The sequence below is a fragment of the Bombus affinis genome, unplaced genomic scaffold (genome assembly GCF_024516045.1).
Source record: "Bombus affinis isolate iyBomAffi1 unplaced genomic scaffold, iyBomAffi1.2 ctg00000504.1, whole genome shotgun sequence".
Classification (NCBI taxonomy): Eukaryota; Metazoa; Arthropoda; class Insecta; order Hymenoptera; family Apidae; genus Bombus; species Bombus affinis.
In genome coordinates, this window is record NW_026109148.1 from 45,001 (window position 1) to 55,000 (window position 10,000).

The window sequence follows — 10,000 nt, forward strand, 5'->3', positions numbered from 1 at the left end:
CGACCGAAGCGCCGCCGCCCGGGCATCTTGGGAACCAAGAGCACGCTGCTAGGCGGCAAATTCAAATTCAAATTCAAACCCAGGGGTTTTGAACTGTGAAGAGCACGCCGCCGGACTCAGCGCGGGAGTGCTCGCGGGAACAAAGCGCCAACTGAAAGTCCGCGAGGGGGATTCAATACGCCGCTGGACATAGCCACCGGGAAGCGAACAGCCGCAGCGGCAGCCGCAAGAAGCGGCAAGGAGCCGGTGATGCCGACGCTAGGGCACTCGTCGCCAGGCGCAGAGGCCAGAGTGGTCCTCCAACCCCTGAGGAAACAGATGGAAAAGAACGAGGCCACTCCAAGCCCGAGGATACCAGAGAAGACGATGAGAGCAAGCCTGGGGAGAAACAACCCCCCCAGAGATGAGGAGAGATTGGCCGGGGAGGATAAGCGGCAAGTGCCCGATATAAAGGCACAGGCCAGTGACATAGAGAGGAAGGTCACGGCGTTCTGCTTAGACTCGGCCAGGAAAATAAACAAGGAACACGCCGCAGTAATCCTACGGCACTTCAAAGAAATGAGGGGCATTGTTGACGAGCTACTGCTCCATAATAGCTACCTGACAGGCAGGCTAGAGCAGAGTGCCGGAGATGAGAAGAATAAGGAAACGGCGATAATGAACGCCGTCAACAAAGCAACCAGGCGGCTAGAAACAGCCGTCTTGAGAACGACGCAGCAGGAACAGAGGGAGCCGACATATGCCGAAAAAGTAAAGATAACGAGCAACAAGGTCGAGCAGACGGCGGTCAAGCCGCCCAAAAATGTGGTCATAATTCGACCGGAAAGAGAAGGTGGCGAGATTCAAACGAGCGAAGAAGCACTTGACGCGGTGTTCACCCTAGTGAATCCCCGCAAGAGAGGAATCCAAGTTACGGCCGTCCGGAAAATAAAGGGAAACGGCCTAGCCGTTGAGACGACGAAGCCGGAGAGCCTAAAAGAGTTCACCGAGAACTCGAAACTAAAGGAGGCTGGACTAAAAGCTAGCACGCCGCAGCGGAGACCCCCCAGGATGATCATCTACGACGTCCCGAGGGACATTCCAGAGAAGGAGATCCTGGCCTGCATGAGGAAGCAGAACCAAGAAAGACTAAATGAGGACGACGTTGCAGCCATCAAGTTCTGCTTCAGGACCGGCAGAAAGGATCAAGAGGAGACGAACTGGGTCATCGAAGTGCCCCCCCAGGTAAGGGAGAAACTATTGAAAGGTAAGATCTTCCTCTCATGGAATGCCTGCAAAGTTAAAGATTACATAGCAATTAGTCGCTGCTACAAGTGTCAAGGATACGGACACGTGGCAAAATATTGCCGCGTTAACTACGAAATCTGCGCGCACTGTGCAGAAAGTGGGCACAGCACTAAAGAGTGCAAAGATAAGGATGGGCACGCCACCTGCGTAAACTGCAAGAGAGCAGGGAGGAAGGGCGACCACGCAGCTTCCAACGCGAAATGCCCAATGTATACGAAAGCCTTGGAAGCAATAATAGCAAGGACGCAATATGTATAAAGAGCAACGCAGGGACAGAAGAGGACTTGGGAGGAAAAGGGAAATAAGGATCCTGCAGCACAACATGCAGCGATCCAAAACAACTCCTTATGAGATCCGGACGCAAATGGACGCCGATGGGGATGACATAATATTAATGCAAGAACCATACAGCGTCGATGGGAAAATACCCGGATTCGGCACAGGAGTCGCGATCGCCTGCAGAGGGTCGAAGCACAACCCGCCAATGGCGGCCGTAGGGATAAAATCAGAGACCCTAACGCCCCTCGAGGTCGCCGAACTCTGCACAACACACTGTTCCTGCGTGCAGATAAGCGACGGGGAAACAGAGGTGTACGCGGCAAGCCTGTACTTTCCGCCGACAGGAAACATCGAGGTCGGCGTGCAACAGTTGGAGAAGGTACTACGGTGTCTCAGAGGCAAGAGGATCATCATCGGCCTGGATGCGAACGCAAAATCACCGCTGTGGTGCAGCAGGAGCACCGACGACAGAGGCGAGGCCCTAGAGGCAGTCATAGCGCAGTACGGTCTCCATGTCCTGAATCAACCAGGACAACCCCACACGTTTGAAACAACTCGAGGGCGATCAAACATAGACGTGACGATGGCGAGCCCAGAGGCAATACTCCTTGTAAAGGGCTGGAGGATACGCGAAGATGGTACCTCCAGTGACCACCGGATACTGGAGACGCTCCTCGACTTCGGGGCGAGAAGCACCACACCGCAGCTTCAGGAAAGACGCTATAACACGCGAAAAGCCAACTGGGAGGTATTTCAGAGTGCCCTCACAGAGAAAATGGAGGCACTCAAAGAAACAACCCTCCAGCAGGCAGAGGACGTCGAAAGAATGGCCGGGCAACTCCAGGCAACCCTGATAGGTGCCTGCGACACCGCCATCCCAAAGAAGAAATGGTACTACAGGTCAGTACCCTGGTGGACGCCCGAACTCACCAGAGCAAAGAGAAACACCTACCAGGCGAGAAGAAGGTATCAGGGGGCCAGGGACCCCGCTACGAGGGAGCAGGAGAAGCTGCGGTACAGGTCAACACGAAAGGAGTATAAGAGGATGCTGGCAAGAGCAAAAATCCAGAGCTGGCAGGACTTCGTCACCAAAGAGGGTAACAGGGAACCTTGGGGCATCGCTTACAAAACAGTCGCAAGGAAACTCAGAGGAGAGGAAACAACATCGACGCTGAAGACGCCGCTCGGATATACCTCCAACTGGCGAACGACCGCGGCAGCGATGTTGTCCGCACTTCTACCCGACGACGAGGAAGACACCGAAACGGAGGAGCAGAAGGAAATAAGGCGGAACTCGACAAACCCCCCCAACGTAGAAGACACCCCTGAATTCAGCTTCGAGGAACTCAGTGACGCCGTGAAACGGCTGAGGAAGGGGAAGTGCCCAGGCCCCGACCTGATTGAGGTCGAAATAATCCAACGGGCCTGGGGAAGAATACACCAGGAGCTCCTAAGGCTCATGAACGGCTGCCTCGCCTGGGGAATATTCCCCAAACGGTGGAAGGTCGCAAATGTTATCACCATCCCCAAGGGACCGGATCGGGACAGAAGCAATCCGAAATCCTACAGGCCAATCTGTCTGCTCTCCATGATAGGCAAGCTGCTAGAAAGGCTAATGGCCACCAGGATGGCACCTATCTTCCACGACCACGCGCTCTCCTCCGACAGACAATATGGCTTTCGCCCCGGAAGATCGACGGTGGACGCGATCATCAAGCTCCGCGAGAAAATCGAGCAAATGAGCGAGAAGAGGTACGTCCTCGCAATAGCACTCGATATATCAGGAGCCTTCGACAACGTCTGGTGGCCGAACGTGCTGCACGAGCTCAAAAGAAGAGAATGCCCCGACAACCTGTACCGGTTAACAAGGAGCTACTTCTCCGAAAGAACCGTACAGATTGCTGGGAAAAACGAAGCAGTGAGCAAGCCCGTCACGAAAGGATGCCCGCAGGGATCGGTACTGGGACCAAGTTTCTGGAATCTCGTATTTGATGACCTGCTGGCTGAGCTAGCGGGAAACGCGACAGGGTGCGAACCCATCGCGTACGCGGACGACATCGTGATTCTAATTGCCGGCAACACGAGGAACGAGCTCCAGGAAAAGGGACAGGAGGTAGTTACCCGAGTCTCTACCTGGTGCACCAGGAAGAAGCTAACGTTATCGGCACAGAAAACGGAGATGCTGCTCGTCAAAGGTAAGCTGGACGCGGAGAGGCCACCGATTATTAAGATTAGCGGCAGGAATATAAGGATGGAGCAGGCAATCAAATACCTCGGAGTGCACCTCGAAGGAGGGCTAAAAGTCAACAAGCACGTGGAGGCAATAACAGGTAAGTGTCAAAACTCTTCAACAGCCTCGCGAGGGTGGCCAAGGCGAAATGGGGACTCGGACACGCGGCCATGCGTACTCTGTACAGAGGGCTGTACGAGCCGATAACCACATACGCCGCAGCCGGCTGGAGCGACCTACTGAAAGGGAAAGCGAGGAGCAAGCTGATAAGGTCACAGAGGATGGCACTCCTCCGAGTGACCAAGGCCTATAGAACCACGTCAACCGAGGCACTGCAGGTTATCGCCGGAGTCATTCCTATTGACCTCCTAGTCGAAATCAGGGCAAGACTCCACAATAAGAAGAGGAGGCGCGACGAAGCGCCCGACGAGAAATCCATTGTCGGCGAGGCGTTAGATAAGTGGCAAGAGCGCTGGCAAACAACGCCAAAGGGCAGGACGACCTTCGACTACTTTGCTAGCATCAAGGACAGACTGGAGAACCGCTGGGTGAGACCCGACCACTACACGACACAGTTCATTAGCGGCCACGGGGATTTCAACGGTAAGCTCAAGTCATTCAACCTCAGCGAATTGGACACATGTGAATGCGGCGAAATAGAAACCGCCCATCACATCTTAGAAGACTGTCCAATCTTCGATGAAGAAAGGCAGGAATTCCGAAATGCACTGGGAGAACTCGATCTGCGCTGGCCGGAAGAAAAGCGGGAGTACGTAACAAAAGACGTATACCCCCACTTCTGTCAGTTTGCAAGGAAAGTACTCCAAGCGAAGGAGGAGAAGAGAAGGAACGCCCTACGAGAAATGGGAGGCGCAACGCAGCCAGGGCGACTGCCAGGAAGAGGATCGACGCAACTGGAGGGGCAGGCAGGCCGGCCTCTAAGGCATAGTCCAAGACTGGCCCAGTGCGTGCCCGTACAACGACGGGAACAAGAGGAAGAAACCAACGAAGAGGGACTCTCCGAAGAAGAAGACGGCGACACCCAATAGTAGAGGAGCAGGAAGGAGACGAAGAAGAAGAAGATAAAACAGCGAAGAAGGGATACACGCACGAAAACACAGGACCCATGACAGGACAATACACAAAACACTGGGAACAGGAAGAGAACTAAGGATAAGAGGACAAGAAAACCAACACGAGCCGGAGATAAGACCTGCGACCGTCAGTGCAGGCGACGCTCACGCAAATGAGTGCCGTGACGGTGCAGGGACAATCGGCTGCAAAGCCAACCTGCTGGGACCGAGCTATATGCTGGCAGCTCCGCCTCCCCGTGGCCCCCGCTGGTAACGGTGCTGCGCGATGCGCGCATCGCGCGGCGCCGGCTAAGCGAGCTGCCGCCCGAAAGGGTAGGTTCAACTTGCCCACTGACCCGAAAGGAGAGGGCAGGGTTTTTCCAAGTCGCGCGCCGACCACCTATGCGCGCCGTTCCCCGGGCATTGGACGTCAGAAAGTAGGATATAAATAACATCTAGCGAAGCCAGTATGAGTGCTATACTCCGGGAATGGCGTGGCCGGCCCAACGGTCGAGCCCCTAATCGCTCAATACTACTTGTCCCTATCTACTACTAGTTTCCAAGATGGCGGCAAGTGGGACGGACGCGTGCACGTCGCTCCGCAGTCTATAAACGAAAAAACCGGGCAAATTAAAAAGTTCGGGCGTAAAAATTAATTTAAAGCAAAGTGGGAGTGCCGAGGAAAACGTGTAGTTAAAAAGAATCGTGGAGATCGCCGAATTCAGAGCGAAAAAAGCTAATGTAAATCGCCACGTGCGAAAAGTGAGGTTAGCTGACGCGACGGATAGGAAAAACCGAAAAATCAAAGATCTCGGGAGCGAAAAATAATTCAATAGGCAGAGTTAGTGCTTAAAATAAAGTGCATGCAAAAATATTAGTGGAGATTTCCGCAATAAGCGCGGAAAAAGCAAAGAAAGTGCCGCGTGTGCGAAGCGAGGTTAGGCCACGTGGCGGACAAAAACGCGTTAATCGAAGATCTCGGGCACGAAACTAAAATAATAGGTAGTGCGAGCGCTAAAAAACATAGTGCACACCGAAAGTTTAGTGAAAATTGCCGCAATAAGCGCGGAAAAACAAAGAAAGTGCCGCGTGCGCGAAGTGAGGTTAGGCCACGTGGCGGACAAAAACGCGAAAATCGAAGATCTCGGGCACGAAAACTAAAATAATAGATAGTGCGAGTGCTAAAAACATAGTGCACACCGAAAGTTTAGTGGAAATTGCCGCAATAAGCGCGAGAAAAGCAAAACAAAGTGCCACGTGCGGGAGGATAGGTTAGCGGACGCGCGGCAGCCATCTTGGGTCGAGCGACCGAAGCGCCGCCGCCCGGGCATCTTGGGAACCAAGAGCACGCTGCTAGGCGGCAAATTCAAATTCAAATTCAAACCCAGGGGTTTTGAACTGTGAAGAGCACGCCGCCGGACTCAGCGCGGGAGTGCTCGCGGGAACAAAGCGCCAACTGAAAGTCCGCGAGGGGGATTCAATACGCCGCTGGACATAGCCACCGGGAAGCGAACAGCCGCAGCGGCAGCCGCAAGAAGCGGCAAGGAGCCGGTGATGCCGACGCTAGGGCACTCGTCGCCAGGCGCAGAGGCCAGAGTGGTCCTCCAACCCCTGAGGAAACAGATGGAAAAGAACGAGGCCACTCCAAGCCCGAGGATACCAGAGAAGACGATGAGAGCAAGCCTGGGGAGAAACAACCCCCCCAGAGATGAGGAGAGATTGACCGGGGAGGATAAGCGGCAAGTGCCCGATATAAAGGCACAGGCCAGTGACATAGAGAGGAAGGTCACGGCGTTCTGCTTAGACTCGGCCAGGAAAATAAACAAGGAACACGCCGCAGTAATCCTACGGCACTTCAAAGAAATGAGGGGCATTGTAGACGAGCTACTGCTCCATAATAGCTACCTGACAGGCAGGCTAGAGCAGAGTGCCGGAGATGAGAAGAATAAGGAAACGGCGATAATGAACGCCGTCAACAAAGCAACCAGGCGGCTAGAAACAGCCGTCTTGAGAACGACGCAGCAGGAACAGAGGGAGCCGACATATGCCGAAAAAGTAAAGATAACGAGCAACAAGGTCGAGCAGACGGCGGTCAAGCCGCCCAAAAATGTGGTCATAATTCGACCGGAAAGAGAAGGTGGCGAGATTCAAACGAGCGAAGAAGCACTTGACGCGGTGTTCACCCTAGTGAATCCCCGCAAGAGAGGAATCCAAGTTACGGCCGTCCGGAAAATAAAGGGAAACGGCCTAGCCGTTGAGACGACGAAGCCGGAGAGCCTAAAAGAGTTCACCGAGAACTCGAAACTAAAGGAGGCTGGACTAAAAGCTAGCACGCCGCAGCGGAGACCCCCCAGGATGATCATCTACGACGTCCCGAGGGACATTCCAGAGAAGGAGATCCTGGCCTGCATGAGGAAGCAGAACCAAGAAAGACTAAATGAGGACGACGTTGCAGCCATCAAGTTCTGCTTCAGGACCGGCAGAAAGGATCAAGAGGAGACGAACTGGGTCATCGAAGTGCCCCCCCAGGTAAGGGAGAAACTATTGAAAGGTAAGATCTTCCTCTCATGGAATGCCTGCAAAGTTAAAGATTACATAGCAATTAGTCGCTGCTACAAGTGTCAAGGATACGGACACGTGGCAAAATATTGCCGCGTTAACTACGAAATCTGCGCGCACTGTGCAGAAAGTGGGCACAGCACTAAAGAGTGCAAAGATAAGGATGGGCACGCCACCTGCGTAAACTGCAAGAGAGCAGGGAGGAAGGGCGACCACGCAGCTTCCAACGCGAAATGCCCAATGTATACGAAAGCCTTGGAAGCAATAATAGCAAGGACGCAATATGTATAAAGAGCAACGCAGGGACAGAAGAGGACTTGGGAGGAAAAGGGAAATAAGGATCCTGCAGCACAACATGCAGCGATCCAAAACAACTCCTTATGAGATCCGGACGCAAATGGACGCCGATGGGGATGACATAATATTAATGCAAGAACCATACAGCGTCGATGGGAAAATACCCGGATTCGGCACAGGAGTCGCGATCGCCTGCAGAGGGTCGAAGCACAACCCGCCAATGGCGGCCGTAGGGATAAAATCAGAGACCCTAACGCCCCTCGAGGTCGCCGAACTCTGCACAACACACTGTTCCTGCGTGCAGATAAGCGACGGGGAAACAGAGGTGTACGCGGCAAGCCTGTACTTTCCGCCGACAGGAAACATCGAGGTCGGCGTGCAACAGTTGGAGAAGGTACTACGGTGTCTCAGAGGCAAGAGGATCATCATCGGCCTGGATGCGAACGCAAAATCACCGCTGTGGTGCAGCAGGAGCACCGACGACAGAGGCGAGGCCCTAGAGGCAGTCATAGCGCAGTACGGTCTCCATGTCCTGAATCAACCAGGACAACCCCACACGTTTGAAACAACTCGAGGGCGATCAAACATAGACGTGACGATGGCGAGCCCAGAGGCAATACTCCTTGTAAAGGGCTGGAGGATACGCGAAGATGGTACCTCCAGTGACCACCGGATACTGGAGACGCTCCTCGACTTCGGGACGAGAAGCACCACACCGCAGCTTCAGGAAAGACGCTATAACACGCGAAAAGCCAACTGGGAGGTATTTCAGAGTGCCCTCACAGAGAAAATGGAGGCACTCAAAGAAACAACCCTCCAGCAGGCAGAGGACGTCGAAAGAATGGCCGGGCAACTCCAGGCAACCCTGATAGGTGCCTGCGACACCGCCATCCCAAAGAAGAAATGGTACTACAGGTCAGTACCCTGGTGGACGCCCGAACTCACCAGAGCAAAGAGAAACACCTACCAGGCGAGAAGAAGGTATCAGGGGGCCAGGGACCCCGCTACGAGGGAGCAGGAGAAGCTGCGGTACAGGTCAACACGAAAGGAGTATAAGAGGATGCTCGCAAGAGCAAAAATCCAGAGCTGGCAGGACTTCGTCACCAAAGAGGGTAACAGGGAACCTTGGGGCATCGCTTACAAAACAGTCGCAAGGAAACTCAGAGGAGAGGAAACAACATCGACGCTGAAGACGCCGCTCGGATATACCTCCAACTGGCGAACGACCGCGGCAGCGATGTTGTCCGCACTTCTACCCGAAGACGAGGAAGACACCGAAACGGAGGAGCAGAAGGAAATAAGGCGGAACTCGACAAACCCCCCCAACGTAGAAGACACCCCTGAATTCAGCTTCGAGGAACTCAGTGACGCCGTGAAACGGCTGAGGAAGGGGAAGTGCCCAGGCCCCGACCTGATTGAGGTCGAAATAATCCAACGGGCCTGGGGAAGAATACACCAGGAGCTCCTAAGGCTCATGAACGGCTGCCTCGCCTGGGGAATATTCCCCAAACGGTGGAAGGTCGCAAATGTTATCACCATCCCCAAGGGACCGGATCGGGACAGAAGCAATCCGAAATCCTACAGGCCAATCTGTCTGCTCTCCATGATAGGCAAGCTGCTAGAAAGGCTAATGGCCACCAGGATGGCACCTATCTTCCACGACCACGCGCTCTCCTCCGACAGACAATATGGCTTTCGCCCCGGAAGATCGACGGTGGACGCGATCATCAAGCTCCGCGAGAAAATCGAGCAAATGAGCGAGAAGAGGTACGTCCTCGCAATAGCACTCGATATATCAGGAGCCTTCGACAACGTCTGGTGGCCGAACGTGCTGCACGAGCTCAAAAGAAGAGAATGCCCCGACAACCTGTACCGGTTAACAAGGAGCTACTTCTCCGAAAGAACCGTACAGATTGCTGGGAAAAACGAAGCAGTGAGCAAGCCCGTCACGAAAGGATGCCCGCAGGGATCGGTACTGGGACCAAGTTTCTGGAATCTCGTATTTGATGACCTGCTGGCTGAGCTAGCGGGAAACGCGACAGGGTGCGAACCCATCGCGTACGCGGACGACATCGTGATTCTAATTGCCGGCAACACGAGGAACGAGCTCCAGGAAAAGGGACAGGAGGTAGTTACCCGAGTCTCTACCTGGTGCACCAGGAAGAAGCTAACGTTATCGGCACAGAAAACGGAGATGCTGCTCGTCAAAGGTAAGCTGGACGCGGAGAGGCCACCGATTATTAAGATTAGCGGCAGGAATATAAGGATGGAGCAG